The following is a 19,429-nucleotide window of genomic DNA, read 5'->3' on the forward strand; positions in this document are numbered from 1 at the left end:
GGAGAGCCTGGTCAGCTTGAAACCAACAGCTCCCAGGTGCTACATTTCTGTGTCTAAATCACCATGGACTATTGTCACCCGGAATAACCCCAGGAAATTGCCTTCAGCTATAAGTCCACACTCTGAATGTTGCATCTCACACCCTCAACCTCCTCCACACTTCATCCAACTCTCCTTACCAGCCGCATACAGGGCGGCTCTCCATCCACAACTGCTCCATCTACATATTTTGGCTTCTGGTATGTAAATCTATTCCTGGGGGAGCACCCCCCAACGGCTGCTTTTATTACCTGCTACTCCACAAGTCACACACTCCGCTAATGCACCATTCCACCTCTCACCAAACTATGCATTCATTCACCTTTGCCCCCCCTCTTCAATGGAAATTCCTACACCTGAAATCACAAGCACCACCATCATCCATGAATGTAAAACAGCCATCAAGCTGCATCTCCTCTGCATTGAAATGGCCTACACAGCATCCCAGCCCACGGCCCCCCGAATCCCCAAATCCCTGCCCAGCTCTGTACTTAAACCAAGAAGCCGCAAGACTGCAAACATGACAGAGGTGCACTATACAAAGCCACTTTCCATTGCAAGCCCTGATTGTTTGCATTGAAGGTTAGGCTGTAATGAGGACCTGAAATGGCATACAGTGGAAAGAGTACAGGCGACAGAGACATGCCAGGACGCGGCGCCTTTACAATATACTGATGGCATCTGGGGGTAGGCCGCCCAGTTCGAGAGAAGGCGGGGACATGGACACTGAAACTGACATAGCAGGTAGTACATTTAATATTGGCCTAGTGTCAAGATTAATTCTGTAAACACACATTCACACATCTGCAGCTGGGCATAAGGATGGGGTAGAAGGGAGGAGATGGTGGGCGGAGATAATAAAGACTGTAAATAGTTCTTGCGTGTCCCTAGTTCATGTTCCCCCTCACCCCCATCACCATCACCTGGGTCTTTACCATTGTGCAGGTTCTAATGTAAGGCACTCACTCGTGGGACTGCCCTGTTCTTTTATGGACATTTGTAAGGCTTCAATGTTCTCAGTAAATACAGAAAAAGGCAAGTGAAACGCAAAGGCACGTGCAAAGCTCAGCTCACAGAAGAAACGAAAGGAAAGAAGAAGAGGACAGAGGCGGAAGCCAAGAGAAGCACACACGTCTTACGGTGTGATAGAGTGTAACTCCTTGCATGTCCAACTCCCAGGTGGCAGTGGTCACACTGGGAATAAGAATTGCATCAGGGTCCATGCAAGACACAACGGACATAGAGAATAAAACTTGGGCAAGAGCGGGTAGTGCTGCTGGGGCTAATTCCATGTTATCATATGTGACTCTTTTAGGCTGAGCCTTGAGGGGGCCAGATGGCATCACCCAGTACGTGAGCTAGGGCTCGGAGTAGGTAAAAGGATGCCCTTCTCTTCAGCAGCCAGGAATGTATTATAGTGCTGTAAAAGCCTCAGACGCCTCAAGCCCAGAGGAGGGGGAACCCGAAGAGGGAGAACATTTGCACTGAAAGGAATGCAGGCAAGCAGTAGCGGGTCAAAGATCATTGCAATTGGTTATTTATAACGCGCTTAATACCCAGCGGTTTCTAAGCGCGGACCCGGGGATCGAACCTGCGTTGCTCCACGTCGTCTTGCTTCCAAGGAGAGCGCGTTGCCCCCGAGCTATCCTCCCGATACATGGAAGAGCCATTGTGGAACAGCAGGACTGATATCAACCCTGCATCACCACTTGTCCTCACTGAAGCGGGCTAGAACCCAGAGTCTCCCAGAAAAAAAAGCAGGGATTCTTACTGAGCAGTCCCCAGTTCATGTTCCTCCTAACCCTTATGGTAAATCCATTTGGTGGTATTCAGGTGGATTTACGCTGGAATAGCGCATATTTGTAATGAGGCCTTTGGACTTGTAACAGCAGGGCCCACAGAGACACCCGCAGACAGAGGTCTATGCTATGCATAGCCACCGAGTACTATCCAATGAGAGGAAGACGTCAAGTGACTTCCCTGAAACTGCAGACGAGGGGTCTGTATGACTGTATGACTGTATGCGGAGCTGTGTGGCCAGCAGGGCATGGGCAATAGTGCACCGCAGCAGCTACCAGGGCTTTGTGAAGGGCAAGATGGCGGACGTAGTCGTTCTTCATGGTTTTGCCCTGAGCCACATTAACAATGACAGCTGAGCAAGATTCAGCTGTGAACAGAGCTAATTATTATTATTATTTTGGTATGTATTGAGCGCGGACCTAGCTTCGAGAAGCAACAGAGCTTGAATTTGGCGAGCCAATAATGACAAGAAGTGGACCCTGCACCACGGGCACAGATGATTTCTACTTATGGGACCTTGTGACAAGTCAATGACCCCATAACAGGAGCCCAGAGAGCAGTGCAGGATGGTGGTAGGGAGGGCTGTTGCGAGGCAGTCAGCAGTGGCAGGTCGAGGCCAGGAAAGCAAGCTCGAGGGAACAGAGGAGACAGGGAGAGAGTGGAGACGGGGAGAGTACACGGGGGGACGGGGCATGGAGACAGCAGGAGAGAACAGCAGAAATGGGAAGAGCAGGAAAAGCTGAGTCAAAGGGAAAGAATAGCAGAGGCAAGAAGAGTGTGCATACTAGAGTATAAGGGGGGAGAGGAAGCACACAGATAGTGCTGGAAAGGCCCTGGAATAACCTGGCTCAGATGAAGGAAGACCTGAAACAAGTACAGACCCCATAAGGCCAGCAGGTGGGGAGGACCACCTAAAGAAAGCTCAGAGTCCTCAACACAGATGGCCTAAATCACCCAGGGAAAAAGAGAAGGGGACTCTTAAGACCCCATTAACAGCCCCTCATAAATGGGTCTAACCTGGCCCCATGAATAAACATCATATTTTCTCTGCTCCATCCTCCCAGACCAGCCCGCAAACTACCTCAGTGCTGAGGAATCCAGCAGGCCTTTCCCCAACAAGTAGTGACCGTTTCATGACCATTGGACCTGTTCTCCAATACTTTTTCTGATTAATGGAACAATAATGTGAATGTTTAATAGACGTGATACAGTTTGACCTCTGTTTCTGACTATCCACACAATGTTTAATGACATATTCCAGAAAAGTAAGAAATTAAATTCGGTACATGACTGAGACACCATTATTATTCGAGACTGCCTCACTCACCCCCAGGATTTGCGTACACTGGAGGTACAGGTCACCTAACCGACCAAGTCTCCAGCAATTTGTAGGAGTTCAATAGTTAATCTTTTAGAGTTGCTCTGGGTTGTCTTGCTTCAAAGATAAACGCAGACTCCCATGTTCACTTTTCCATACTCAGAAGATTTGAGTGAAGGTGCTGTGACAAGTTTGGGATACCAATTGGGTCACATATCCTCATCCATTCATCCCAATTTGGGATCCCTCTCTCCTGCACGCCCACTGGCCCCCAGCACCACCCTGCTGTTATTCTCAGTTCATAGTTTAACAGAGGCATGACTGCATTGGCAGGAGCAGCACCAGAAGTACACATAGGCCCTGATTGTGAGGTGCATGCAATGAAAGGAAGGTGTTCTTCCATTTCCTTAAAAGCATCATATTCTGTTAAAAGTGATAATGTGGTGGGCTGGCATCAAAGCCACCACTTTTTCGTGTGCCTGATTTACCACTTGGCAACAGCCTTAGCAACTATGAGGAATGCAGGGGAGGCACTGCAAGGGGGCAGTGTCTGTGTATGAAAGTAGATTCACACTCCCACTAACATCCTCACACTGGCAGTCATAACCAAAGTTTTGCGGCAGCTTGAGAAACTCCCAAAAGTTGGGATTAATGAAGCCTGCTTGACCGAGGAACATGAGCTTATACAGGGGAATGCCAACGGGAACGGTGATGCACAAAGAGCCTGGTAAGGGATAGCTGATTTGGGAAGGTGCATGCACGTTAGTGCTTTGGCCAGACATTTAAACATGACTGCCACTCCAATTACCTCAACATAAAAGAATGAAAGCTGAATTAAATCAACGTGCCTAGTTTGTATACTCCATTATTTTTTTTAATTCGGCCCATCCCACATTCCCTTCACAAAATTTGAATATTTGAGAAATGTACCTAGGCCCCGCCCCTCACCCTAAAAAGCCATATTCTGGCTCCCCACACATATCATAAACACGTCCACATAAGCAGTGTATTCCACTCGACCCACTGAATCAGCAAAACTGCATCAATACACACTGATTTTTGACTCGTCACGAGCTTGCTATACCCAGGAAGCAGCTTTACTAGACAACAGCATTTACTTGATGCTGTTAGTGCCTCGCCTGCCTTGACACCCCTGCGGCCTCGCAACGTAAACTTAAAATTGCGGGTTGGTTGGCAGCACTAGGAAGAATTTGCAGTAAAGGTATCCACGTAAAGGAATGAGGGCAGAATTATACTAAAAGAAATTCATACACAAATACACAGCTATGTTGCATAATTGCAAATATTAATTGACGAGAATCGCACATTCCATGCTAGGGAGTGAGCAAGGATTATAATGTAAATGTAGCCTAAATTAGAATTCTTAGTAGTACAAACATACCATCACATTAAAAAGCCAACATGGCTTTATTTGGAGGGGTGGGCTATCATAGGAGGGAAGGGGTCGTTGGCTTTTAGTGGGAGGCAAAAGCAGCAACAATATCGAGTCTAAACCGAGGCATCTTCAAACTACGGGCTTGTAGGGGGGAGTGGGGGCGCAGAAACAATATGTGTACTGACGTGGAGGTTCAGTATAAACACAGACAGGCGTGCTGACCTTCTCTGGTCAATGCTGCTCTGGGTCTTTGTGGGGGGCTGGTATAACGAGACCGCCACGCCTCTGCTCACCCCCGGGCATTACATGAATCAGGCTTCCTTCTGCGGGGCACGCGGAGACCAGCACTTCCTGTAATACCGGAAGCAGGATCTCTGCTTGGAGCCTGCGCAGACCTGCCCTTTCCGCACCACGTGACCGGCGCTTCTACTCCGGCGCTTGCGCAGGTCTGCACTGCCTATATTACAGGGAAGGCGTCCCTGCGCAAATGGGCCCTTCCTGTACTATATGAAGGTGTCTCTACCATGTCGTGCGCAAACGTGCAATTCCTGAAACAATCTTCTTAAGCAGTTCTGCGCCTCAAGAGCTTGCGCAAATGTGCACTTCCTCTACTTTATGAAAACGTGTCTCTCCTCAGGAACTTGTACAGCTTTGCTCTTCCTGAAAAGAGTCTATCCATTGGTGCTTGCGAAAGGCTGTACTCCCTGTATTATATGAAAGGCATCACTCCTTAGGAATTTGCAAACATCTGTAATTGTTGTGTCACTTCACATCCCTGGGAGAGAATTCAAAGATTGCACTGAAAGGCAGAGGGGAACACTGTACAAACCTGCGGGTGGGGCTAACTTGAAGGCTACGCCCCTCTGTTCTACCCCTAAGGGTCATCTGGTGTGGGGACCAAGTAACAAATGGTAAATTTTGAAGCACAATATGCCAGTAAGAATTAAAACGTTATTGGATTTATAACTTGCACATTTAGTTGGTTTGATAATTTTTATATGCAGCTTTTGAAAAATATTCGTGAGATAAAAATTGTACACCATAATACTTGTACATATAAGGTCATGCCACAGTGATAAATGACTAGACTGGCTGCTGCACCAAACTGGTATTCTAGCCACGTAACACATATGCCGGAGAAAAAGAAAGTGCGCACATAAGCCCCCTACCCTTGGATGTCAAAGTACACATAAGGTTGGCTCGCATCCATAGGGAGGCGGCTGATGGGAGCATTTGATTTTGCTGAGGCAGCTGGGCGATGGAAGTCTTGAAAGTAGCAGCTTTAGAGTTTCGCTGCTAGTGTGCAACTACAATTTTGTGATTCTGCACAAACACAGTAAAACTTTAATGCCACCAGTTTCAGGAAAGGATTCCCTCCTCACCACTCTGCCAACAGCAAGTGCGCACATCAGCCTCTTCCAGGGGTGTGTCTAGGTTAAGATTTTGGGGGTGGAGGGGCAAACCCTTCAAATGTTGGGGTAGGTGCTAGCTTCAGAGAATATGGGGAGGGCAAACTTACTTGGGTGGGGGCAACTAACATCTCTACACATTCCAATTATACTATTCTGGTGAAGCTTCAGTGTTAAAAGCAGCAAACCCTGCCCTTTACCTCTGAAAGCACCCACTTAAGGACTGCTGTGAGAATGAGTGGTCTCCCGTCCCCTCTCTACTCTTCCAATCACTCCTCTGGCATATGAATGTAGGTGCTGACAGTGAAATGATTTATGTAAGTAACTGCTGTGGGGTGCATTTAAAGGCCCCAAAGAGAAGTCCCTTTCACATGAATGGTAGGATTTTAAACACTGAAACAAAAATGGCCTGGCCTTTGTTTTTGTTTCCTACCTGTCGTTACCAATGGATAAGCAGCATTTTACAAAAGGAGGAGAAATGAAAGATCCCGTTCAGATCCAGGGTGAAGCTATCATCCAAAACTTCATGTGAGAAAATAACTGAAATATATAATCGAGGAAAATGATACATGAAGGGTCAGTGCCCAGAAGAGGGGGACCCAGGGGTGAAGCCATCACCCTACATGGACCATCTGCGCAAGTTGGCGAGGATATTTGAGAGGCTGCAGTCACTGGGCCTCACACTCCACAAGGAAAAATGTGAGTTCTTGCGCCCGTCCATCGAATTCTTTGGATTTGTTTTCAAAGAAGGAAGTGTGTCGCCGGATCCGAGGAAAGTGCAGGACATTAAGAAGGCCCAGCCACCGGAGTGTGTCTCAGACGTGAGAAGTTTTCTCAGAATGGTAACGTACTCCAGGTGTTTCATACAGCATACAGAACCTACCATCCCAATTGGAGCCCCTGTGGGCCTTCACCAAGTAGGAAACATGGCACTGGGGTCCTCTCGAGCAAGCAGCGTTCGAGGAAATCAAGAGCGTCCTCGCCGCTGAGGACACAATGGCGTTCTTTGACCCCACGCTCGCATCGGAAATCATCATGGACGCCAGCCTGTTCAGCCTAGGGGCGGTACTGACGCAAAAAGATCGGAATGGTGGGGTTCGCCCCGTGGGCTACGCCAGCCAGGCGCTGTCTGACACCGAGCAGCGGTACTCTCAGATTGAGCGTGAGGCCCTGGCAGTGCTGTGGGGGTGCAGGCACTTTAGACTTTACATCCTGGGTCGTCCGGTGACGGTCGTGACGGACCAGAAACCCCTGTTACCCATACTAGCAGGGTCCTCATCCAAGCCACCGGCGAGGATTGAACGATGGATGCTTACCCTCCTCGAGTATGGTGTCACCCTGGTGTACAGGCCTGTGGCGAACAATGCGGCGGATTATCTGTCCAGGCATCCTGGCGTGGACCCTGGGGAGGAGCAGGACATGTGTGCTGAAGAAGCGGATGATCACGTTTGCATGGTGGTTGAAGCGGCCACCCCCAATGCCATGCCCCTTGAAGACCTGGAGGCAGTGGCGGCTCAGGATGAGTGTTTTCAAATTCTCAAGCATGCGATGCAGCAGGGTTTGTGGAAGACGGTACTAAAGTCACACGCAAGAAGCCAAGGTGGGGCTGGAACAACTGTGGAAGGTGAGGGAAGAACTGTCATTCTCAGACTCTGGCCTCCTGTTAAGGGGTGACCGGATAGTCATGCCCCAAGTGAAGATGCAAGAGGTGATCAATCTGGCCCACCATGGACACCAGGGAGCCGCCAAGACCAAGGCTCGGCTACGCCTCAAAGTGTGGTTCCCTGAGTTGGAACGGAGGGTCGACGACTTTGCTGCTGCGTGCGTATGGTGCCAGGCAGCGTCCCCGCTGCAAAGAGAGCCGGCGATCAAGGCGATGCCTCGGGGGACTCGACCATGGGAGGTGGTGCATGCGGATTTTGGATCCACCACACTAGGCACACACTTCCTAGTGGTGGTCGATGAATACTCCCGCTATCCGGAGGTCTTCAGATATCTCATGTTTTTTGGTTATTATAGTAATAATCCTTTATTATAGCCATCAATTCGTGGACTTGAAAGTCTACCCTCTGGAAATGAACTTAGAAGTGATGTTGCTCGCCGGTGCACCTGTAAGCTAATGGCAGGGTTCACTGCCTAATTAGTGATATTGAAATTAGAACGGGAGCCGAAATGGAGCAAATAGCAACAGATGAATGGCTGCAAACAGTGCTTGATCAAACAAACCTAAATCTGACCTTATTGCCATAGCGCTGTCTGATTTGTCCTGTGCTTCGAGATGACGGTAGACACAGTGGAGTACAGCGCAGAGGGCAGAGAGGGGGGGTCGGTGGAGGAGCATGAGGTGGGGGGCGCACCTTTCCCCCAGTGCCCCTTTTCAGAGGCAGACCGGGACATTGGCAGGACAGTGAGGGTGCCGAGCAGAAGTTCCTACTCAGCACCTTTGTTGCCCTGGCAACACAACACTCCCCGTTGGGCACCCTCATTGTTAGAGGTGCAGGCAACACAGCGGCTCCCTGGAGCCTGACACGTTGCTCTGTGTCAACAGAGGATTACAATGAGAGCCATTAGGCACTGATGGGCGGGAAGGGGTACTATTAGCAGGGACTTTTATACCTCTAGAAATGTGAATGTGGTGATCAGATGTGAGAAGGGTGCATTATGGTGCATGCTTTATGAAATAATGGCTATTGCTTTAAAGCCCAGGGGGGCTCTGTTAGGCTCACATTTATCTGCATGATGCTATTGTGACTTTGCATGCAGGATGGGGAGAATAAAACTAAAGCCATACTCTTATTGCTCAACATATTTCTCTGTTGGTGTATATTTATTTATTAATTTATTTATTGGATATTTGTAAGCCGCCTATACAACAAATAGTGTTTTGAGGTGCCACAAGGCAAAGGGGGGGGGGGCAAGGAAGAAAGATAACAAACGGTCCTACTAGGTCTTGTGACATTAGGATCGTGCAAGCGCAGTGTGAGAAACCTGAAGGGGTCCCCACGCTAGTCCCCAGGGTTCTGTCATCCAGGTGGCCAGGACACGGCCTTCGCTATTGGATCCAGTTCCTGGGGTGGACCAGTGTGGGAGGATCACCTGGATGAGTGGTCTTCGGGGAGTGGAAGTGGGACACCGAAGGGAGAGATGCGGTATCCCCTTCCCTTTAACACCTTTTCCCCATCCTACCAGTTAGGATACCTAGAAGCTCAACCCCGCCTCCTTTCCCGATCCGAACACTTTCTCACGGACAGTTCATCGTGAGCAACAACTGAATAACACCAGAACCGTATACCTGACATGCCCCAAAACGAGAGTCAGGCAATTACTGTTAATTACACACACCTGATTTCCATCACACTCCCCCACATGGATAGAAGGCGGGCACGAAAACACACTCTGAGCAAAGCAGAACACATGAGGAAGCAGCAATTCCGAGATGGCAGTTTAAACCGAGGAGAAAGGCAGCGAGACAGACCAGAGAGGGTGGCAAGAAGGAAACTACCCTTGACCTTTTCGGAGAAGACCGCAACTTTCAAGAGGCTTCGAGGAAAAGAAGAATGGTGCAGTGTGTGTCGAAGGCTCATGGGGACTCCTGCATTGATAGCCAAGGTGCAGAGAGGCGTTTGCCGCTGTGGTACTGTCCTTGGCTCTGGCAACAAAGCAATGCCAGTGAATTCAGCATAGCCGGTGAGTCGAAGAGACTGATAGCAGACCGGACTGTGTTGCGCTCAAGGTTGCAATCGGCAACATTGTATGAGGAAAGATGACTCGTATGTGATTGAACTTTATGAAACCGAAATAGGTACCCGATACAGAGTGGTCCAGCGCCACGTGGGTGCTCACACAAAGGTATGTGTTTGGCATCCAACTGAGCGTGTGAGAATTATTGAACTGTGAAATAAATCGAAGTGGTCCTGTGGTGGGTCAAACTAAATCCTGTGCACATTCGAAAGTCTTTGATAGCCTACTAACTGAAATTTGTCTGAGCCCGGCTAAGGGAGACTAATTGTATAAAAGGGGATCTGAGCCTGGAAGAGGGGGATCCGGTGTGAACCATGAGTAACCCCAGAAGGTATCGATGTGGCAAACATGATCCCGACTGAGGGATGCCTATGAACTGAAATTGGGCAAAGCCCATCTGAGAGAGGCTATTTTTTTTAAACGGATCTGAGTCTGGCTGAGGGTGATCCAGTGTGAAGAGTGGCTCGCCCGACTTGAATATTTGGAAAGGAACATTTTTGGTTGTTTTTGGTACTTCAGGCCCTCTGAATCAAGAGACTTTGAACTTAAGAAGCTTGAGCACAGCAGGCCCTGATGTTGGTAAAAGGAACTGCGTCCTCGTGCCGAAGAAGCCCAAGATTGCGCTATGCTACAGTGAACCGCCTTGTCCCATGCTAAAAACGTGGGGAAGTGAGGCCAAAGGTAATCCAAGCAGGGTCATAATTCAGAGGTCTCTTTCTTTGGGACAACAAAAGAGTGAGGCCCCAGTGGGGGACTTGGAAGATCTTATAAGGCTTTTTTTTAGATTGACATCCAGGTAATCCTTTAGGTCAGCTTTCTCACGAGAGGATAGGATGAACATTCTCCCGAATGGGATTATGGCTTCAGGAGGGGCATTAATGGCACAGTCCTCAGGGCGATGAGGAGGAAGAGACTTTTCCAACAATTCCGAAAAAACACATCAGAGAAGTCCTGGTATTCCACTGGTACATGCGTAAACATGAAAGACAGCAACGGAAGTACTGGTTTCAGGGCTAGTTGAAGTCTTGATTATCACCTCTGCAATTCTGTAGGCAGTGCAACACACAATATTCTGAGCCCAGGAAGATTGTTTGGGTGGTCCAGTTTATGAATGGATTGTGCCTTTGTAACCAAGGCATCCTAAGGACAAGGGGATAATGGGCCGCCTTTATGATGTTGAATTGAAGGAACTCACGATGATTGTTGATTTGCAACATAACGGAAACTGACATTTCAGTAATCGGCCCGGACGATAAAGGTCTTCCGTCAATACGCTTAACAGTCTGATGGGAAGCCCTTTGTCCCATGGTATCCGATTAAGTTCTGCCCAAGAGTCGTCCATGGACAGGCCCATTGCTCCTGAATGTACCAGCGCCAGAACACTGATGGGGTCTTTATCCTGGAATAGAACCTGAACTTGAAGAATGATCAAAAAAATGCATGTAGTCCTTTCCACTGTGAAGGTTGTTAAGGACTCTTGTCAGCCTCCTGAGTCATGGCTCCAGTTAGGACCGAGAGCTGGCGTTTTCCGCCATCCAGGGCTGAATGATCGGACAATTGCTAACAGCAGGAGCAGGCGATGCACAGTAAAGGCATAGGCCTAGATCAATCCTGCAAGCTCTTTCTTCTCGGCTCAAGGGACCCTGTAGGTAACCTAATTGCATGGGCTCTCGTTCTAGATGAAGCCGAAACTGGAGCTTTGGATGGAGAAGAAGGAAAAGAAGACCTGGAAGTAGGTAAGCTGAGTCTTCTCTTCTCAGCCTTTCTCTCTTGGAGACGGTAGTCAATCTGCATGGCAAGGTCAAATAGTGCTTGTAGAGAATCGGTCTGTCTATCCTGAGCAGCTCGTCTTTGATGTCTTCATTAAGTCTGCGGTGAAAGATTGTGAAACAGGCATTTGCAGACCAATCGGCATCTTTGGCCAGTTGTTTGAATCTTTAAACATACGTTAGCATGACCCGAGTACCTTGGTGAAAGTCAAGTAACTTCTCTTGGGCAGTGAACACCCCATCGGGTCTATCGAACATTAACTTGAAGGCATCCAAAAATGTGGCATAATCATCTATCCGTGCATCCTCTGATGAGACCGAAGGTGTCGCCCAGGAAAGGGCATTGCCAGTCAGATGGGAGATTATAAACCCAACCTTAGCCCTGTCGGCTGAGCATATGACTGGCTTAAAAGTAAAATGTACTAGGCAAGAATCCAAAAAAGGATGTAGTTTCTTTGGTGATCAATCATATTTTTCAAGAATGGTCCCCAGTGATGGGTTCTCCTGAGCCATAACTTAACGGGTTAACACCAGCTGGGGAAGTGCAGAATTTATCGCATTCAGAGACTGCTTCTCCGTGCTCAACTCTTGCATTCCTCTTAACAAGTCTTGCAACTGATCCATATTCTTGGATTTGGTTATTTGGTGATCACCGGGTCAAGCAGAAGTCAAGCTGGCACTCACCTGTGCCTTCACTTTGGTGGTCTTATCGGGAGACTTCTTATCCTTCTTCTTCTGAGAACGTGAGTCGTGGAGATAGGGGTGAGATTCTTCTGACGCCACGATGCCTGAATAGCGTGAGCCCACGCAGGGTGACCCTTGGAGGATAAGGCCAAAGGTAAATATTGAAGAAAAACCCATACCCCGAAGGGTAGGGAAAAACCTGTATCGAACTCCTCTGCAAGGTGTAGTTACAACAGAAGATATCGCCACACATGGAAGTCCAAGATGAAGAGTAGGAACCACAGCAAGATTGAAAGAGCCAAGCACAATGGAACAGGAAGGTGGAATTCAGCAGGGTTGAAGAGCACGGGAGCCAAGGAAAGAGGAAGGAAAAAACAGGAGAGTGAGGGTAACAATAGCAAGGAAGGAGGAACCAGGAATGAGAGCAGAGGGAATTTAGAGCCAGGGGCGCTCAGCAGGGATGAAAGCATTACCTGCGTTGAGACGTGTTGATCTGGGTGCCCCTGCCACTGAAATGTAGTGAAACCGGAAGAACCGGCACTGTTGCTGGATGCGGTCTGAACACTAGACCACTAGAAGTGCAATTGCACATGATCGCTGGTGCCATATTGGGAGGAAAAATGGCACCCGCAATACGAGGGACGTGATGGTTTGAGACATTAGGTTTAGGTTTTTTACACCCTTCATAAAGTTCAATAAACACCCTTGAACTGTGGTCACTTGTGTCTGTCTTACTTTGATACCATGCCTTCCTTACAGCAGTAACAAGAAGTGTGAGGGGGGGAGGGGCAGTCTGCGTGAATGCAGAAGTGCTAGGGTGGGAAGAGGAAAGCAGGGCAAAGAGCAGAGAATGCAAGTGAAAGGGGGAAGGAGATTGAGGGGGGAGAGGGCCACAGGGGCTAGGCGAGTGCTAAGGGGAGGCTATTAGGGCTAGTGCCAGGGAATGCATGGGATGAGGGTCTACATGCTAAGTGAGAGGAAGGGGAAGGACTGGGCGGCGGAGCTGGTGCCCTGTAGAACTCAGAGGGAACCAGGAAGACAGTCACTGCAGCAGACAGGGGCATTAGCATGGGAGGGGGAGAGGGAAGGAAGAAGCAAAAAGCAGGGTCTTGAGGAGCTTCCGGAACTTAAGGAGATCCGGATCAAGCCTGAGAGGGGCAGGGAGTCCATTCCAGAGGGTGGCTCCTGTGGAGGATCGAGATCTACCCCCACTCTCTGCTTAGCAAAGCATCTGATCTGCAGAGATTTGGAGCTAGAAGACCGAAGGGCTCAAGCAGAGAGGTATTTAGGGAGAGAAAGTTGGGTGTAGCGGGTCCCATACCACAGAAAGCCTTTTGAATGATGCAGAGGGTCTTGAACTTGAACCTAGCAGCAACCGGGAGCCAGTGGAGAGATTTTAGGGATGGAGAGATGCAGTCCCTGCGCTTGAGGCCAAGGATAAGTCTTGCAGTCTTATTCTGGATTAGTTGAAGGGGCAAAGGGAGGATGAAGAAAGATTTAGGAAGAGGCTGTTGCAGTAGTCCAGCCTAGAGAGGACCAGAGCTCTGAAACAGTGAGTTTCTGGGGGAAGGTGAGGAAAGTGAGGATGCCTGTGAGGAGGTGCAGCGGATAGTGGGCCTTCTTGGCAAGTTCCGCGATGTTAGGGGAGAAGGAGCGAGAGGAATCAAAGATGACACCAAGGTTTTTTGACCTCACAAGAGGGTGAGGGGAGGGGACCCATACAAGGTGGCCAGAGGATGGGAGGGAAGGAGGGAGCTGAGGTCCCAGTGACAAGGATCTCAGTCTTACTGGCATTAAGGCAGAAATCATTGGCAGCACACCATGCCTGAATAGCAGTCAGACCGTCAGGGATGAGAGAGAAGGAAGAGGAGGCAGTAGAGGGAAGCTTTAAGGAGAGCTGCTTGTCATCTGCATAACACTGGAGAAGGAGGAGATCAGGTGGGCCAGAGGGGCAAGGTAGATGTTGAAGAGCCATGGCAAGAGGATAGAGTCTTTAGGGACGCTGCAGGTGGAGAGTGTGATAGGGGAGAGAAAAGGGCCCAGTTGAACCTGGGAAGGTCGGCCGGAGAGGAATGAGGTCAACCAGTCCAGTGCCAGTCTTGTGATGCCAAGGGTGTCACAGAGCCGATTTGTCAGGGTGGCATGATTGACAGTGTTGAAGGCAGATGAAAAATCCAGAAGGATAAGAACGGGTGGAGGGTTGGAATCGAGATTTCAGAGCAAGTGTAAAGTTAGTTTATATGAGACGCAAGTTTATTATGTAATGTGGTTTACTTCCAAGGCATTGCTATAAATAAAGTATTATTTAAGCAAATGAAATGTAAAGCAAACCCCTAATAAATATGTATGTCAACTAGACCTGGGAAGATGTGTACAGTTGCTTAAACTGTCCACATCCTGGTTTCACCATTTAACCAAAGTGTATGATCCTGGGAAAATCATTTAATCACACTGTGTCTTATCTGCAGCTCCGAAAGTGATCCTCATTCACTTCATAGGTTATGTTAATATTTAGCTATTCTTAAAAAAAGCCTAATGGCTATAGAGTTGCTCTATATATAATAATGGTGCAATTCAGGTATTTTGCACCACAAAGTTATTTGCCACTTGGCTTACTTATGGCAACTTATTCTAAAGTCACTTCCGTGGTGCCTCCAAGTATCAAAGACTGACAATGCTCTTTGCAATGCCCTTTTCTGGGAAGTCACTTCTCTTGGTGCAATCCATATGCAAATTAGGAGATTTGCATGTGTTTTTCCCCACAGTGCCTGGATAGAGCTCTAATGGATGAGTGGCCCGCATCTTTAATGGCCCTACAGTTTTATTATGTGTTGTCATGTGTATGTGTTAAAATGTCACTGCCACTAATGTTAAAGGTTATTGGGGGCGGGGTGAATGATACCGGATAGAATCGCGCGCACTGCAGGGCGCTCTGATGCGCTACCATGTACAAAGTGTCCTGCAAAACCATTTTGTAAAGTTGGTCACCCTAACAATAAGAGTGCTGCCATTCGAGCAGAAGCACGCGGCAGACAGGTGTCCATGTCCCACCCCGCTCTGGGCCGCTACAGCCGCTGCAGCCAGGAGCAGTGCAGGACAGGGACAGCAGGCAGTGCTGTGTGCTCTGCCTTCAGCTCCAGTCCTGTGTTCACTAGTCTCACTGCAGCAGAAAGAAATGACCTGACTTCTTTCTGCAGTTGGACTAGGAATGCGCTCAGAGACTTAAGAAAGTAACGTTCTAGTTGCAGTGTACGCACCACCACCCTGCATCATATAGGGGGCAGGAATGATTGCATGTCAGTTTAGCACTAGTGTTCCAAGGTGTATTAGGAGATAAAGTAGCATGGCCTTCTTCGTGGCTCGCCTCCCTTGCAATGCTGGATACTGAAGGCAATTGGCTGGTTGGGGGGAGGGAAGAGTTGGCGCCTGGCAGGCACCCCACCCCTATTGTAACAAGTGCTACCATTTCACAGCACCCCTTTAAAGGGGATAGTGTGGAAATGCTAAAGAAGGGGGATGCTGCAAATCTCTTTGATCATGCTCCCCGGCGCCAGAGAGGGACTCTGCCTCGGGCCAATTTTGTCCCATAAAGAGCAGGGGCTGAGGCCCCACAACCAGATTCTACCCCAGCGTGCTCTGCACGGAGCACGCTTAGGAATTGCTTTACCACCTTACCCACCCTGCAGACTTTTCTGAAGAATTTGCTGTTTTGTGGGTGTTTCCGTTAATGTATGCAGTTCTCGTGACTTGTTACTCATCCGTTTCCTTTAAAATAAATTATGCAGTTTAAAAGGGGTGAATTTCACCAAAAGTGTCCTGCTCGGCAGAGGCATCCAGACCCTTCCTGGAAGTCGAAGCAATCCCCTCCCCTCCTCACATCACCTTTACACCGCCAGGCCCCCACCTTCCTCCTCACATACCGATCAGTGGCGTTGCTAGGAGGGCTGCGGGGGCCCAGGCACCTCCTCTGAAATCCTGGATCCCCACTTGTGTTAGTTTGTTTGTTTGTTTTATTTATTTAAAAGCGCTCCAGACCCAGAGGTAAAAGGTAAGGTGTGTCCCCCTACTTCAGCCTGGCTACTTTCTCTGCACTGTCTGCAGTGCTGTGTCCGCCAGCACAGCACACACACGTAGGTCCACAATCAATGCTGCCACTCAACAATGAAGAGCTGTTAAGTTCCCCCTGCAGCCAAGGGCAGCCCCTCCAATTAGAATGTAACACACAGAACCGGTAATGATGGGTCATTAGTGACTTAATAGTTTAGTGCCTACATTGTGATGGGAGGGCAAGTGCACAAAACGGGTGTAGTAGTTGGTGTGCACAAAAGATTACCTGCAGGAGTGTTTCTGACATCACTCATTGCCCTTTTATAGGCCCCCCCACTACTTTTGTCTGTGGCCCCTCTATTTTTATCAGTGGCCCTCTCTGTGCCCCTCCTAAATTTGATTCCTGGTGACGCCACTGATCCCGAGGTCACCGTTACACCACCATGATAGCAATATTGATTTGTTTAGTGTTCTCGGATACTTTTGTTTCAAGATTTTGGCTGTGCCCGAGGACCCCCAGACTCTTATCCCGAGATTCCAGGACAGGAAAACTGTCACATACATTGACATGTAGGCAGACCCGTTCCTCGGCCCGGGCAAAGTGGGCAGCAGACTCTTCGAATAGTACCCAAAATTAGAGCAATTTAAAGAATATTTATTCAGCAACAATGGTCAAAACTACTACCTGCCTGAAGTAACCCATCAAGCTAGAAGAGTGGGGGCATTTTCCTCCCACCCACCCCACATAGGAGAAACTTCCGGCAAAGACAAGGATAGGACAAGTATACAACAACCGTCGCAGTCGCAGGGTGGTGTCTAAGCGACCAGTGGGACTGTAAAGAATATGATAATCAGGATCGGTTTTCTTAGCTCCTCCCAGGATCAGGGGTTTTCTTCACTCCTCCTAGGATCAGGGGTTTTCTTCACTCCTCCTAGGATCAGGGGTTTTCTTCACTCCTCCTAGGATCAGGGGTTTTCTTCACTCCTCCCAGGATCAGGGGTTTTCTTCACTCCTCCCAGGATCAGGGGTTTTCTTCGCTCGTCCCAGGATATATGGGGTTTCTTCGCTCCTCACAAGATCAGGGGTTTTCTTCGCTCGTCCCAGGATATATGGGGTTTCTTCGCTCCTCACAAGATCAGGGGTTTTCTTCGCTACTCCCAGGATCAGGGGTTTTCGCTACTCCCGGGATCAGGGGTTTTCTTCGCTCCTCCCAGGATCAGGGGTTTTCTTCGCTCCTCCCAGGATCAGGGGTTTTCTTTGTTCCTCCCACGATCGGTTTTCTTCGCTCCTCCCAGGATCAGGGGTTTTCTTCGCTCATCCCAGGATATGGGGTTTTCTTCACTCCTCCCAGGACCAGGGGTTTTCTTCACTCCTCCCAGGATCAGGGGTTTTCTTCACTCCTCCTAGGATCAGGGGTTTTCTTCGCTCGTCCCAGGATATATGGGGTTTCTTCGCTCCTCACAAGATCAGGGGTTTTCTTCGCTCCTCCCAGGATCAGGGGTTTTCTTCGCTCATCCCAGGATATGGGGTTTTCTTCACTCCTCCCAGGACCAGGGGTTTTCTTCACTCCTCCCAGGATCAGGGGTTTTCTTCACTCCTCCTAGGATCAGGGGTTTTCTTCGCTCGTCCCAGGATATATGGGGTTTCTTCGCTCCTCACAAGATCAGGGGTTTTCTTCGCTACTCCCAGGATCAGGGGTTTTTACTACTCCCGGGATCAGGGGTTTTCTTCGCTCGCCCCAGGATACATGGGGTTTTCTTCGCTCCTCACAGGATCAGGGATTTTCGATCCTCCCAGGATCAGGGGTTTTCTTCGCTCCTCCCAGGATCAGGGGTTTTCTTCGCTCCTCCCAGGATCAGGGGTTTTCTTTGTTCCTCCCAGGATCGGGTTTGTTTCTTTCGCTCCTCCCAGGATCGGGTTTGTTTCTTTCGCTCGCTCCTCCCAGGTTCAGTTTCTTCGCTCCTCACAGGATCAGGGGTTTTCTTCGCTCCTCCCAGGATCAGGGGTTTTCTTCGCTCCTCCCAGGGTCACGGGTTTTCGCTACTCCCAGGATCAGGGGTTTTCTTCGCTCCTCCCAGGATCAGGGGTTTTCTTCGCTCATCCCAGGATATATGGGGTTTTCTTCGCTCCTTACAGGATCAGGGGTTTTCGATCCTCCCAGGATCAGGGGTTTTCACTCCTCCCAGGATCAGGTGTTTTCTTTGCTTCTTTGCTCCTCCCAGGATCAAGGGTTTTCTTCGATCCTCCCAGGATCAGGTGTTTTCTTTGCTCCTCCCAGGATCAGGGGTTTTCTTTGTTCCTCCCAGGATCGGGTTTGTTTCTTTCGCTCCTCCCAGGTTCGGTTTTCTTCGCTCCTCCCAGGATCAGGGGTTTTCTTTGCTCCTCCCAGGATCAGGGGTTTTCTTTGCTCCTCCCAGGATCAGGGGTTTTCGCTCGCTGTAGTTGGCTGGCACTTCTGTCAATCACTGTAACTGCCTCTGGTGAACCCTTGGCGAACCTGGGGACTCCTCGACATATTTCGAGGTTTATAAAAGATGGCTTGAAAAGAGCACAATTCAAGCCATCTTTTATAAAGCTTTGCCGATGGTCAAAGATGCCTTGGGCTTTGTCCGTCGGGAAGCTTTATAAAGGATGGATTGAATTGTGCACTTTTCAAGCCGTCTTTTATAAACATAGAAATATGTTATATATTTCTCTGCTTATAAAATATGGCTTGCATACTACACAAACCATAGTAAGGTACGCACATAAATACATAAAATGTTTGCGTACCTTACTATGGTTTGTGTACGTTTTTAAGGCCACGCCCATCCCACAAGCCACACCCCCAAATGAGGGCACCCTCTCGACTTTTTACTCCACTTAAAGCCCTGTCGAGGACAGTTGTGGTTGGGGGAGCTTTGGCCTAACAAATAAAGTGGAGTTGGTTGGAGCTAAGGGGGGAGCAAGGAAGTGATGATTTAGTCGGCTGGTTGTCACACATGAGGAACAATTTGCCAAACGTGTGTTTTTGCTGTGATGACAATCATGTGCTATTGCTGTGGATTATAATTAACCTGCTGAGTTTTATGCCACAAAGAACCAACTGCCTCTGGCATTTATGTATTTCGTTATGAAGAAGGTAGACATGGAGGCAGGTAAAATATGTGTTATGGTCTAGTCAGGGGGCCAGGATCTAGTAAGGGGCAATGGTCTAGTAAGGGGGCAATGGTCTAGTCAGGAGGA

General features: G+C 48.9%; 1 protein-coding gene across 3 annotated transcripts in view; it reads right to left on the minus strand.

The window, feature by feature from the left end:
- Window positions 1-19,429, minus strand: part of LOC138453001 (zinc finger protein 182-like) — a 96,211-nt gene that overhangs the window by 36,576 nt on the left and 40,206 nt on the right. The window contains exon 1 of one of the 3 annotated variants that reach the window (XM_069605406.1): window positions 4,776-4,893. The exons of 1 other annotated variant lie outside the window; for it this stretch is intronic. The gene's annotated coding sequence lies outside the window, so the exon portion shown is untranslated. Of the gene's footprint in view, window positions 1-4,775; window positions 4,894-19,429 lie in introns of those variants that run through there. One more of the 3 variants, XM_069605408.1, reaches the window with a different exon arrangement.

This window comes from Ambystoma mexicanum, chromosome 4p, assembly GCF_040938575.1.
Source record: "Ambystoma mexicanum isolate Mex_15411 chromosome 4p, UKY_AmexF1_1, whole genome shotgun sequence".
Taxonomy (NCBI): domain Eukaryota; kingdom Metazoa; phylum Chordata; class Amphibia; order Caudata; family Ambystomatidae; genus Ambystoma; species Ambystoma mexicanum.